Source organism: Acipenser ruthenus, chromosome 49, assembly GCF_902713425.1.
Source record: "Acipenser ruthenus chromosome 49, fAciRut3.2 maternal haplotype, whole genome shotgun sequence".
Lineage (NCBI taxonomy): Eukaryota > Metazoa > Chordata > Actinopteri > Acipenseriformes > Acipenseridae > Acipenser > Acipenser ruthenus.
Genome location: NC_081237.1, coordinates 3,769,628 through 3,784,510, shown reverse-complemented (window position 1 = coordinate 3,784,510; position 14,883 = coordinate 3,769,628). Strand labels below are relative to the sequence as shown.

Sequence of the window (14,883 nt, the reverse complement as noted above, 5' to 3'; positions counted from 1 at the left end):
ACCCCGATTTCAGGGGAAGTGCGGTGACTCACTAAAACAGAAGTATCGTGTCCCGTGATGCGTTGGTATTTCAGGAGCTCTATCTGAAAAGGTCTGATTGAATGGCAAGCTACCGGTAAAATAAAACAAGCAGATTAAAAAAAAAAACAGAAAAAAAAAAAAAAAGGATATAAATATAGAAATACTAAAAGCAACGTACTAAAGTGCAATGACAAACATTTCGACTAGAAGTCATTTTCAATGCCTGTAATTGATTTTTGATTCATATACTTTAAAACCAGTGCTGTAGTCCTAAATCAAAGTCCTAAATATAGGATGTTCTTAAACAAGAATTAGCATACCAATTCCCATTGTATCTGTATACTGATCGTCTAGTAACACATATAGACATCGGTAATGCATTTATCACATTTCTACACACAGTCATCGTTGTAGCACCGTTGCTGTCGTCTTAAAAAAGCAGTTTGTATTAGAAGACGTTCCTAATGCTCTTTTCATTACATCAAGAGGACTGCTGACTGAATCAGACAGCCGTGTGGGGAGATGTGAGTCACGTGACTTCGCTTGCCTATTATGCGTGTTCCGGCTCGCCTGGGCCGTGGTTCTTAACCTCATAGATACTGCTGGCAAACAGGCTGTTTTCGAGCTCAATGATAGTCAATGGGGATTTGACCTCGGACTCCATTATGATTCGTTTTTCTTGCTGTATAGCACATGAAATGGACCGATATCACAAACCGTTTCTTCCTTATTACATTGCTCAGACAAGCAGAGGTGAGGCTATTAAATAAAACGTTTAGGCTATTAAATACAAATCTATTGATTGATCCACTAAAAACATCACCTATTATTTACACTTTGTAAGGTACAATAAAGACAGACCAAGCGAGAGAAAGTATTTGACCTATTACCTAAAATCTAGTTTAGAAATGTGATAGCTTAAAAATAGCCCAGTATGTGCACACCTGCAAGAAATAACAGGGAAGAATGCAACTAACCTTAATGTCCACATTATTTCTGTCTAAATATAGCCTATTCTTAACAGCAGATGTGTCATTGATTCAATCTGAGACCTATGAAGTTGGGACAGCTGTTTATTTTACAGCATATTAGAGAAAAAAACAGGGGTCCTCACCTATACCTGTGTCATGAGATAAGAGTTTGCAACCCCACCATCACCATCCAAGTAAAAAAATAAACACACCTGTTACTGTGTTAGAGACAGAAGAGGACTGACTGCATGTTTGTATTTATTTGTGCGAGCTCCAAAGGATTTGTTTGTATTCCAGACGAACACGTCTCTGCAGCTTTCGTTACAGGACTGTAATAAATGACATTTTCCAATCTGCTCACAGTGACCAATGGATAGTTGTATTAATGCCATCTGCATTGAAATGGAAGCATTTCCTTTTCCAGTGCTGTTAAATTTAACCTCAAGTTTATATACCGGAACCTCCGCCTAAAACTTAGGATCCCTGTAACTTTAATAGCTGTTTTAACATCATCAGAGTAACTTGCATTTACAGTGTATTTAAACAGCATTTAACCCACTTAGTACAGCTATGTCCAAAAGTTTTGCATCACCCTAAACAATTAACACATTTAGCTTCATAAAGTCTAATGAAGCCTGCTGAATAATGTTACGTTAACATATTAAATTACATACCGCTTTGTAGTTTTCCCATATAGTTAACGAAAAACTGACACAAATTGAAAACTTGAAATTCTGAAATCTTACTGTACTGCTTTTATGGCTTCCGCAATATCATTTTGTAGTTTCTTTGATTGCATGATGTTAAATAAAAAGATCTAAATTATGTTGATATAGTTTTTTGGTTTTATATGAATGTCTCAAATCCTAAGATTCTAGGTGATGCAAAGCTTCTGGTCATGGCTGGAGTTATTTGTCCACATTTAATAAAAGCACTTTGTCTACTGCAGTTCACACAGGAAGCCGTGCAGAACGTCAGTATCAACAAGGAAGGCGTCTTCGTGCTCTTTTCTTTCCCAGCAGGCCCTGTACCCCACAGACACACTCTCCCTCCCTGGCTGCAGGAAACACTAACAGGAAGTGCGAGAGCACACCTTGAAACACTCAGCATCTTCACATGCACTCCGGAAACAACATTCAATTGAGATCGATTACTTACATTTTGGATCTTTGTCAGATCGTTGTCGGACGGTTCCTAAAAAACGAAAGAAAACAGAAGATAGATGTTACATTCCAGAGAGACTCGCTGGCCCCAGGCTCGTACAGGCCTCCCTGATGGGAGCAGGGTGGGTCAGACCTAGGAGGCTTAATATGTCACATGCAGTGTGGGGAAACTGACATTGAGAAACACACACAGAGCAACTTCCCTGCTGCGAGCACAAGATGAGAATGAAGGGTCATTAGCACACGTTTCACAATGCTGCTGATCATAACGGCTTTACACATTTTTGTTTGGCCCCCGTCTGCAGCTGGCACAGAATGGACATTTCCTCCAACACCTTCCCTGGTGAGATCAGCGGACTTTCACACAGGAGGTGTGGGGATACCCGAGCTTTAACCTCTCCGAGGCCAGGTCTCGTGAAACAGCTTGGGGCCGACATGAAAGCTAGGGGGCTTGAAAGTGCAGGGATGAAAGCATCAAAAGTGGATCAGGCTGCACCTCCACTTAGACTGCTTATACATCTCTGTAGTTTATTCATCCAGAGCAGACAGGGGCTGATAGTAACACACACAGACACGCACACACACAGACACACACACACAGACACACGCACACACACAGACACAGACAGACCCCCCCCCCACGCACACTCACACTTGTAATTTAGTGGAACAATAAAATGGATCAGTTTCTACGAAGGCTACACACTGCAGAATGTCTGATTAATATGAGTAACTTGAAAGTAAGCGTTGGAAGTACCCATGGTAGAGTATTAATTAGATTTAAAAGCACTGTGGGATTCGCAAACAGATGGGACCTCACTGATGTCTCATTTGGCGAGAATGCCAAGCCTACTCCCTTATTGTCCCCACACAGTGGCGGGGTGTTAGATGGTTATCTATTGAATGACTGAATATTATTCACTAATGGAACCTTTACACACTATGGAAAGTGAAGAGAGTGGCCTGTCAATACAGCCCTTCACCCAGACCTCTTAATATAACGCTCCCTTCGAAAAGGGTTTGCAATAACAATGATCGCAGCTTCATTAAAAAATGTCAGCTGACTACTTTAAAAGGACGCTGTGAGAAAAAATATTGAAGGATGCTACTTATCAAGGTGTTTTATGGGTTCCTGTGAAAATATCTGGGGCTCGCTGCTTCATCAGAGACACACACTGTTATATCAGGGGCTCGCTGCTTCATCAGAGACACACACTGTTATATCAGGGGCTCGCTGCTTCATCAAAGACACACACTGTTATATCTGGGGCTCGCTGCTTCATCAGAGACACACACTGTTATATCTGGGGCTCGCTGCTTCATCAGAGACACACACTGTTATATCAGGGGCTCGCTGCTTCATCAGAGACACGCACTGTTATATCTGGGGCTCGCTGTTTCATCAGAGACACACACTGTTATATCTGGGGCTCGCTGCTTCATCAGAGACACACACTGTTATATCAGGGGCTCGCTGCTTCATCAGAGACACGCACTGTTGGATGTCCAGTTTGTTTACATCACTCCCTCTTTGAAGCTGTCTAAATGGGTCATCCCCCTGGCACTACCTGCAGCAGTAAGGGGGTAGGCATGTCTTCTGTAAGCTCTGACTTCATAACTGACCCAGTACATTTATATGGTTCTATTTTGGAAAACCAGGCAAAGCTCTTTCCAGAGTGGAAGAATAAACTCCTCCATTTTCAGCCATTTCCTGGAGACTTCCTTTTTTGTGCGTGCTCACTCAACGTGGGCCCCCACCTCAGCGAGGAAACAGCAACCTGACACACACAGTTCCACCCACAAGCTGTCAGAGAGAGGGGACCAGTTTTAGAAAACAAGCTGGTTCTATTTTTAGCACTGACCACCAAGTTTTGAAAAAACAACAAAAACAGGGGCTGGAAATGTACAGTACAGGGTGTTCATATATTCCAAAACAGAGAGACAACATAGGCCAGCTTTCCAGGCTTTGAGCAGACCCAACCCCCCTACCTGCGATAGCCATCAGGGGTCAGGGCAGTGATGCCAGGGGAGGGTGGGGGAGCTCAAAGCCATGACCAGGCCCAGTGGGTTCTGCTGCCTGATCACTGGGGCTAGGCACTGGAATCTGTCCCAGTGGAGCTGGTGACGCACTGCACTCGTGCGTGCCACAAACGCAGGAAGGAAGGAAGCCACACAGATGGGTCTGATGTGTGACCACCCAGTGAAACCACCACTGTTAAACACTGTGCACTTGCTTTTGAGGCTGTGTGTGTGTGTGTGTGTGTGTGTGTGTGTGTGTGTGCGTATTCAGGTATGTGTGTGTCTAAGTGGGGGGGGGGGGGGTGGTCTGTGAATTTGTGTGTGATTGTGCATGTGTGTATTCTAAGCAACACTATAGTTTCTTCTAGTTTCCTATAGTACCCGATCACAGCAGTGATTATCTCGCCTGCTTAAACTTTAAGAGCGGCTTAGGTTTAAATATTTGAAATGTTTTTTTTTTTTTTTTTTAATTATCTGCTAGTAGCAGCCATCCCAGCCTCTGCAGCAGGCATTCCCTGACTGGGATAAGGAAGCTCGTTATCATGGGCAGGGATCAAGCAGGTGAATGCTCACTACGCTGTGCAGCAGTGCGGTGTCAGACACATAGGCTGTCGGAAACTGACCTTTCAAAGACGTGAAGTGGATAAAGAGCACGTGGGCTGCTGCTTTCAGAGCGGCGAAACAAAGACACGCGCGCGCGCCAAACGCTCTTCAGTAAAAACACTGTGATCCATGAGCCTCAAGGACCCACCCACAATGCACTGCTGCCTACTGCCCTATTGAATAAGAAAGGCAGAGAGAGAGAGGGGGAGAGAGAGAGAGGGAGGGAGGGAGGGAGGAAGAGAGTGAGAGGGAGAGGGAGAGAGCGAGAGAGAGAGAGTGAGGGAGAGAGAGAGAGAGAGGGAGAGGGTGAGAGTGAAAGAGAGAGAGAGACAGAGAGAGAGAGGGAGGGAGGGAGGGAGGGAGGAAGAGAGTGAGAGGGAGAGGGAGAGAGCGAGAGAGGGAGAGACAGAGAGAGGGAGAGAGCGAGAGAGAGGGGGAGAGGGTGAGAGTGAAAGAGAGAGAGACAGAGAGAGAGAGAGAGGGAGGGAGGGAGGGAGGAAGAGAGTGAGAGGGAGAGGGAGAGAGCGAGAGAGGGAGAGACAGAGAGAGGGAGAGAGCGAGAGAGAGGGGGAGAGGGTGAGAGTGAAAGAGAGAGAGAGACAGAGAGAGAGAGGGAGAGAGCGAGAGAGGGGAGGAAGGGAGGAAAAGAGCGAGAGTGAGAGGGAGAGGGTGAGAGCGAGAGAGGGAGAGAGCAGTGCACAAGTCTATTTCATTAGCTAGAAACTTCTTCAGGTTGTGTTTAAAATGCTCCTCTATTTCCATTAAGTGGCATGCAATATAAAATAATGTAATTCAAGAGAATTAGGAAAATTCCAGAAAGGGGGATTCTTGCATCATCTTTTGACTTTATTAAATTAGACAAGCCATGCCTTAGAGCGGGTGGGATCAGTCCTCTGGGGGCAGCTGGGTTTCTAGGAAGGCTTCGTGGAAAAGGATTAGATCACTGAAACTCCACTTTTCAATTAGCAGGCATACAGAAGGAAACACATCACACAGCTATCTGGAAAGGGAAAGCTTGCTAACTCGCTATAGTTAGCCGTTAACTGACAGCCACCACAAGTGTCCGTGAAATACACACCTGCCCTGTGCCAAGAATCCAGACAGGCTGAAAGGAAGAGATTCAGAGCCCAGGAGCTTCATTCCAAGAGCACTGTACTGATCACAGGGGGGTGAATTTGTATTTGCTGCAGTGTGGTAAAGTGTATTGGCATTAATAGAAATGCTAGCAGGTCAGAAGGTGCATTGTAATTGGTACAAGTCTTGCTGGGTTGAAAGCACTGTAAGAGTCAAAGGTCATGCGGTGAGCGTCAATGAAATCAGGCCAGTGCCCCTAAAACAGTTTTAAAAATCAGTTTGCATATAACATTTAGACGGTTGCTGCCTTATAAACCTATGTTCACAATACCAGCTCAGTTTTCCTGTAGAAACACCTATTTGCCAATAGGATCTACTGCACAGAAGACAGAAAACAGACACCAAGCAAAGACAGGCCTGTGTAAAACTGATTGGAGGACACTGCAGCGACAATTAAACTGGCAACAAGATTCTAGGACTAAAGCACGGGGGTTGTAGTGTATAAACCTCTTTGCATGAGATTAGGGGTAGGCACAAGATTTCAATTCAGAGGCCACTTTATCTGCTCATTAGTGAAGACACAGTTGCCTCTGACTATGCAGAATCACATGGCAGGAAAGAAGCCCTCGTTCATATCAGTGATTGTAATGAACGGCTCCTAATCTGTACCAATGCCTTCCTGAGAATCTGCCTCGTCATTGTAGCTTTCTCTATCTGCAATAAAAGCAGGCAGCACTAGGACTCTGCAGCTGCATTCGGCATGCTTCTCATTATGATACACAGCATGGTTCAGATTTGATAGGCACTGTACTGCGTAACATAACTCCAAGGCAGTATCTTGCCACACAGTGTCGGCAGCCTACTTCAGGAAGAAGAAACTACAGGATGACCAAATAAGGGCAGAGGAGGAACCTGCCAGTGAGTTCAGTGGAAACGTGCAGCTTTCAATATGCGCTTCAGTCTGGGCTTTCCTGGTGTAAGAAGGGGATAGGAATATTCAAAGACTCAGATAATCACTTTGAAAGGAATGCGATCTCAATAGAAAATACTTGATCTCTGCCCTCCAGCACCAAATAGCCCTACTTAAAGAGACCTTGCATCAGGTTCCTGATATTAGACAGGCGCAGTCCTTTTATAAACATCAATACCATTTTCACTGCTCCCCTTATTATCGTGCAGTTGAACTACCAGTATTGAGTCCCCCGTACTGTTTTTCCATGTCAATTTCCAACTCTATTTAAAACATTAAGTGCCACCCTGCTCTAATGAAACTGTAAATGAGACAGGGTTCGGTTCTTCCTCTGAAAGGACGCGACACATCTAGAGGCTTTAGGGATCTTGAGTCCAAGTAGATTGTGCATATAAACGTGGTGCTCGAGGGCGAGGTGTGTTCACAGGTGCTCGTGCACTGAAAGGGTTAAGAGAATGGGAGTTCCAGCAGGAAACAGCAGGCTGGGTGTCCAGGTGTGACGTAGCCGAGTGACGCAGCACGGTGCAGTAATCTGCTGTACCCAGCTATTCCAACACAGCCTGTCTGCTGCAGGCAGATCAGTCCAGGGACTCTGAGATTGAACTGGCCTTGAGACAGGCAGAGAGAACAGGAGGCTCCAGTCCCGTCTCCAACATCACTATCTACTGCAGGGGCTCAGTTTATGATTTGGTTTTAGTTTGTTTTAATTGTGGTGCTTGTAAATCGTTTTGCTCATACAGACTTTGTTTTCCAATCGAATATCCGAAGTAATCCTGGGGGCCACACCTGCCTCTATCCGCTATGAAAGAAAACAACTGTCTGTGTAAAACTGGAGAAGCTGACCTGTAGTAAATTATGAATCTGCCAAATATAAAAAAAATTGTTGGTATAAATCTGTACGTTCACATGCTTTAGTGGACAAAAAAACCATATTACAGTCCTGAATTACGTGCTGGTTATGTGACATGGACCACTGTCCTCTAATGTAAACACTGTCAAACTAATTTCACCAGCCTGATTCAAACCCAGCCCAGAGAGTGAAGGAGCTCCCCCAGATCATTGTCCTGCAAGTCCCTGCCTGACCCGTCACTTCAGAAGCACCTACACGCAGGTGTACCACACCTACACGCAGGTGTACCACACTAGCCACAAAGCCAATCTGACACAGAATGAAAACAATGCTACCCTTAAGATAAATGTCACTCCTGCGGTCTTCCCTCTCTGATAAAAAAAAAATCAGCACAAAGACACGTTTCACAAGCCCAATCAACACGCCTCTCCTGTACAGTGTAGAGTTTCTGGTTCTTTCTCTCTCTCCTCGTTCTTCCACCCACACGCAGGGTAATCCCCCCCCACAGCGTCACCATGACAACCCCCCCCCCCCCCCCTCTTTCCGTAACGCACTACAAGACCCTCCTTACGCACGACGGTGGGGTGAGCGGCCTGAAGCAAAGAGCAGCTTGTGTACGAGAACAGAACAATGCACTCACCCACACAGCATCCCCTTCTGTTCTGTGAGGCAGGCAGGCAGGCAGGCAGGCAGGCTCCCTGGACTGCACATTCTCAAGTGGATACACTTTCCTACTGTACAGAACTACAGGACCTTCTCACTGCAGCTGCTATGATAATAAACCTCAACCTCATTTCAGAACGTCCACTTAATCTGCTGCCTTTTTTTTTCTCCCACGACTGCGCTGTAATGACAAGGCAGGATTTATTTATTTATTTGTTTAGTAAGGTGAAACGAATCCTATATTATAAATCGTGAAGCTCTCAGCCAATGACAGCACCCGATTTCAGAACATTCCATTCCGCGTCGTAGGAGTAACGCGGATAATGGGATTCCCTGTGGATCTTTTTTGTGTTAAAGCGTGATTTATAAAAGGGATTTTATGTTTCAAAATGTACAGTTGACCCATGTCTCTTATGGTTTCAGAGTGTTTTCTCTGCACTTTGGATGGACTCAGTTTTGCTTCACAGTCCTCTTGCCCAGCCAAAGTTCATCAGTATCTCCCACGATGTACAGGACGCTGTGCACTTCACAATACAGGCACAGCACAGCAGAGCAACCTGCCTCCAAATGCTTCATTCGGTTGCGATCTAACTCAGACTACATTATTAATTTTGTTTTTTACAAAATCAGGATCAAAGATCAAAGCACTTGTCATACACTAGCAGCCCTTGCTATAGGATGCAGGATGTAGTGCACCAGGACACAGCTCCCTCCCTGGCTAGTACTGACTCTGATGGGATCCCCTCAGAGGATCTCCTTGTAGTTATCACAGGTAATTAGCAGACAAGCGGAAGTGAAATGCGTTGTTGCCCATAGCGAGCGAGGCAGCCACTTACAAAATGTGCAAATCAGAAACTCGACGTCGGTTCGTCACCGGCCTCCCCCTCCTCTCTCCCACACACGCAGCGTAGCGTGCGTCCGGTTCTGACACACGTACAAGACATCAAAGAGGAGAATTCCACTTCACTCTGCACAAGTGATAGGGCCTTTGTTGTTACCACGGAAACGCGCTTGTCACAGACAGCTGCAGCCTTTTAACACCTTTGCTTGTCTCTCTTCTTCAAAGCTGTGCAGATTAATCAATTCAGGCTTGCACAATGCTGGTAAAAAAGCCCTAGTTTCAGTGAATGTAACTGAGCTGCTTGATTGGTTACACAGTGTAGCTGATACATAGGCAGGGTGATCTTTGACTAATCATAGGGAACATAACAAAGGAGAAAATGACTTCAGGCATCGTTATCGAGCAAGATAATTGCTATGTGTCATACTAATTAAAGGGTTGCTCATCTATACAGTGAGACAACTTTATACAGAGTTCAGAGACTGCAGCCCAGCTCCCTAACCACTGAGCTACTCAAACCCAGGACCTTCCACACTGCAGCCCAGCACCCTAACCACTGAGCTACTCAAACCCAGGACCTTCCACACTGCAGCCCAGTACCCTAACCACAGAGCTACTCAAACCCAGGACCTTCCACACTGCAGCCCAGCACCCTAACCACAGAGCTACTCAAACCCAGGACCTTCCACACTGCAGCCCAGCATCCTAACCACTGAGCTACTCAAACCCACAACTTCCACACTGCAGCCCAGCACCCTAACCATTGAGCTACTCAAACCCAGGACCTTCCACACTGCAGCCCAGCATCCTAACCACTGAGCTACTCAAACCCACAACTTCCACACTGCAGCCCAGCACCCTAACCATTGAGCTACTCAAACCCAGGACCTTCCACACTGCAGCCCAGCACCCTAACCACTGAGTTACTCAAACCCAGGACCTTCCACACTGCAGCCCAGCATCCTAACCACTGAGCTACTCAAACCCACTTTCCACATTGCAGCCCATCACCCTAACCACCGAGCTACCCAAACCCAGGACCTTCCACACTGCAGCCCAGCACCCTAACCACTGAGCTACTCAAACCCAGGACCTTCCACACTGCAGCCCAGCACCCTAACCACTGAGCTACTCAAACCCAGGACCTTTCACACTGCAGCCCAGCACCCTAACCATCGAGCTACTCAAACCCAAGACCTTCCACACTGCAGCCCAGCACCCTAACCACTGAGCTACTCTCTTGAATATTAATGATGCGGGCAGCATTGGCATTTGTTTTCACAAACATTTGAATTCTTCCAGTGAGCAATATAAAAAGTAGAACGTCATGCCTTTACCGGAAAAAAAACCCACAGCCCCCCTACTCTCCTTACCATCAGCACAAGCCCACCTCCACACTGCTGATGTAACAGGGAGATGCACAGATCCTGTACAGATATCACTGCTCTGATGCTTCATAGTGACACAGCCCCCACCCCTTCTCTACAGCCCACTTGCTGCACATACAGATACCTACTGTACACACACTGCCTGCTCTGTCCAGGTTAATATCAGATCATTTCATTGAGCTGCTGAAGAGGAGGGAAGGCTGGACGGTATTAACCCCTTACGCTCTGTGCATGTTTTGTATGCAGAATCACTGTCCAAAAGCAAGCAATTGCAATCCAACGGCTACTTCAGAGAACTACTGATCTGCACAGAATGGTAGTTTGGGAGAACATTGTGCATTTTGTGCTTTTATAAAATGCAAACGAATCATTGCTGGCATCTGCACGGTGCACGCCAAAGGGGTTTCAAGGGAGCGTGGGAGACCCAGGAGAACGCCAGAAGGCTCACATGCAAATCTCTTGCAGTCATATTAAAAGAAACCCTACACAGATGCTCCAGCTGCCTCAGATCCATGCAGAGCAGGCAGCTACACACAGATGCTGTGCTGGTTCAACAGGCTGGGGTGGGGTTGTATTCATAAAGCATCAGCCATGTGCATGGCCCAGCCTGCTCATGCTGTATGCATGCAGCCCTCACTAACGCCTTACTAGTTTACTGAAACCCCGTTTTCTGTTTAACCTTCAAACGGTATGGCTCTTCTGAGCAGCTGATACAATTGACCCTGTCTTTACACTAAAAGACTGTCTTCACTTTGATTGTACAATAAGTGTCACCCTACTACATCCTTTCACACACATTGCACACAAAGTACATTTCAACAGGAAACCAAGGGTAACAATACGAGGGTCTTACAAGGCTAACTACTCAGAAATAAGGAAGTTGCAGGAAGAAGTAGTTCCGATATTATTCCGAGTGATTTCTTGCTAGTTTGTTGCTGTTCACATATTATTTGCATTTAGCTTTACATCAAAAAAAGATCTAATGGCTGGACGAATGGGCTTCCCCACCCCATCCAACCCCACATGACAATAACAGAAAACCATCCCCAGCTGAAATGCATTAAGGAACAGTCTTGTGTATTGCATAACCCATTAATTGGGTCTGCCTTGACTTTGAAAGTGAGCATCAGCTGCTGGTGATTGTTTTCCGTGAAAGCCTAGTGTGTCGAGGGGGGACCAGCTCTTGTTAGGCGCACCGTCTATCTAGAACCTCAACCTGATCAAGGTGAAAAGCCTTCGATCCATTCCTGTTCACGCGGTCTGCAGAAAGCTTCATGAGAGGCAGGCAGGGGTAGGGGAGAGGCGCCTGTCTCTCTGTTAACAGCCGTGTTGTTTACATATAATACTGACACATCATGATCAGTGCTCATCATTGTAGGGCAGTTCAACAGGTCGACATTAATGTGCTAATGGGATACGGATCCACATATACAGGGGGCTTTAAAAGAGAGTCAATTACCAGAAGAAACTAGGAGGCTGATTTGACTACGAATGGCCAGTCGGGGTGGGCCAAAGCTGGACTTTTGGGGATTTTTTCGGAGAATTTTACAGACACTAGGGAATCGTCCTGCAATGCGTCAGGCACCTATGCCAGGTTATCCCGGGATGAGGTGGTTGATGCAATCCAGGGGGGAATACCTAGTAGTGCTATAAAATGCTCAACGAATATCCAGCTGTGGTTTGATCAAATCGGTTTCAGTTGATGCCTTCATCAGCGATTGCCTGGAAAAGCAGCTGCTGTACAGAACACAGAATTAACACAGATATTCACGTCAATAAGGTCTCTATTGAGAACCATTCATTCCCAGATGAACTGGAACAGAAAGGAACGCAGGGTAGACCTGAATTGAATGGCTCTTTAGTGTGGAGTGCAAATCTACTCGCTAACAATGGAACAGGCTATTTATAATACAGTGTACCGCACAGCCCGCCGCTTTCTGTTATTCAAAGATATCAGATGATTTTTGCATAGAAACGGGTTAGCCTACTGCATAGCTTTTGTTTGCAAGCTTTTCTGTGATGCATGGAATGTGCAGAATGCATTCATACTTGAGTCTGAGGTGCTCACAAGATTAGTAACTAGAGGGATGCTTGCCTGGTGGAGTACATCACGACAGCGTGACCTCAAAAGCAATTATGCTACCAGGTGTAATTGTAGTCTGAGGATGGGTGTTGTGGAGAACACTTAGTATTAACAATCTGCATTTGTGTAGATTACCAAGGCATGCACGCATTTCAAATCAATCTAACAAGTCATTCAAAAGATTAACAGAAGCAAAAACATCCAAAAGATCCAAAAGATCCTGCCATACAAGAACGTTTTTAAAATCAGTAACTATGATGTAAGCAAACACACGTAATAACAGGCAATTCATGTCTACTCTGCACTAGTGTGTGAAAGTGTGAGATTGTGTGTGTGTGTGTGAGCGCGTGTGTGTGTGTGTGAGCGTGTGTGTGTGTGAGAGTGTGAGCGTGTGTGTGTGTGTGTGTGAGCGTGTGTGTGTGTGTGTGTGAGCGTGTGTGTGAGCGTGTGTGTGTGTGTGTGTGCGTCTGTGTGTGTGTGCGTGTGTGTGTGTGTCTGTGTGTGTGTGTGTGTGCGTGTGTGTGTGTGTGTGAGCGTGTGTGCGTGTGTGTGTGTGTTCCAACCTACTAATCTGCTCCTATAAGATTGTCTATTTTATTATAATGAGATTTAACATCAAATAAATAAATAGAAAGTTATAAATCATGGTTAAAGTGACAGATTTACTAAACTTTAGAAAAGTCTGCATTGAACTGGATTTAAATGTTATAAAAAAGCAAAACAAAACAAAAAAAAAGTGTCTAAGCAGTGAAAGCTTGTTTCAGTATTTCAGATTTTGAAACATTTAACTGTGCAAACTTTTCACCGGAGCCAAAAAAAAGCTGTTAGACTGACATTATCCATTATGCAAATCTAAAACGCCTGTATCACAATGTGCAAGCCTGGGGACGGGAGGGAGGAGGAGGAGGAGAGGGGAGAAAGGGAGGGAGGAGGAGCGGGTTGAAAGAGAGGGAGCCAGGGAGGGAAGGCCCGCTTCATTCCCAGACCTGCCGCTGCTGACGAGCGGGAAGGTGGCAGATTACAGAAGAAAGAAAGAAAAAGGAATCTTCCATGAGCTTGTAAATTTACAAAACAAACAAAGGCCTTTCTTTACCTGTCAGTGATAACAAGCGTGGCCTGCAGCCCTGAACCAGGTGATAAGACCAGTGAATAGGTAGTAACACTAGCCGGGGCACATACACACATTCCATACCACCTCCAACACTATTGTACCGGGCCCGGCCTGTGGGCACTTACAGCAGTGGCGCGTTCACGTAAGCTTTGCAAAGTGTGCATGCAATACTGCTCTGCTTTCTGAGCGCTAAAGCATTGTTTTATTGGTCTTTAAACTATGCTGTCACCTGGATTGCCTCTCTGTGTTGGTCTCCTTTGTCTTGCTGTCATAGAGACGTGTGACGGCTCCTGAGCTTATTAACCTGGTTTTGTAGTCCGTCCTTAGAGGTTATTTTATATAGTAACTGAAAGGTGTGCTTAAAGACTCTAGGTTTCCCTTGGAAAGAAGGCAGCCTTTACTTTCAATAGAAACTGAGAAGCCCTGGAGAAGCTGAGAACGGGGAAGCTGTGGCACAGTTTTTTGCCCTGGTGGTACTGAGGGTTTCAGAAGGTATGTTCCTAAGTGTTGGGTGGCTTCCTCTAATCAAGCTGACAGTGTATTTCTTGTGCACACTTTGCTGTGTCAGGCCTATAATATGAACACTTACAAAGCATACTCAGTCATGAAATCTAAAAGAAAACAGATGAAAAGCTCACATTAACTTATTTCATCTGTTTATGTAGCTTCTGTTGTGGTTTAAACGCTTACAATTCTTTGTCACTGACATTCTGAGTGCGAGAGCTACACTCAGCAACATTATAACCAGAACTATCCCAGGTTTAAAAGGCATGTCGTATGCAGACAGGCTTAAAGAATTGAATCTATTCAGTCTTGAACAAAGAAGACTACGCGGCGATCTGATTCAAACATTCAAAATCCTAAAAGGTATAGACAATGTCAACCCGGGGGACTTCTTTGACTTGAAAAAAGAAAAAAGGACCAGGGGTCATAAATGGAGATTAGATAAAGGGGCATTCAGAACAGAAAATAGGAGGCACTTTTTTACACAGAGAATTGTGAGGGTCTGGAACCAACTCCCCAGTAATGTTGTTGAAGCTGACACCCTGGGATCCTTCAAGAAGCTGCTTGATGAGATTCTGGGATCAATAAGCTTCTAACAACCAAACGAGCAAGATGGGCTGAA

General features: G+C 45.4%; 1 protein-coding gene across 3 annotated transcripts in view; it reads right to left on the bottom strand.

The window, feature by feature from the left end:
• Window positions 1-14,883, bottom strand: part of LOC117428921 (guanine nucleotide-binding protein G(I)/G(S)/G(O) subunit gamma-7) — a 67,056-nt gene that overhangs the window by 21,889 nt on the left and 30,284 nt on the right. For 2 of the 3 annotated variants that reach the window (XM_034911932.2, XM_034911933.2), the window contains one exon: window positions 2,151-2,186. The exons of the other annotated variant lie outside the window; for it this stretch is intronic. The gene's annotated coding sequence lies outside the window, so the exon portion shown is untranslated. The remainder of the gene's footprint in view (window positions 1-2,150; window positions 2,187-14,883) is intronic. 3 annotated transcript variants of the gene reach the window in all.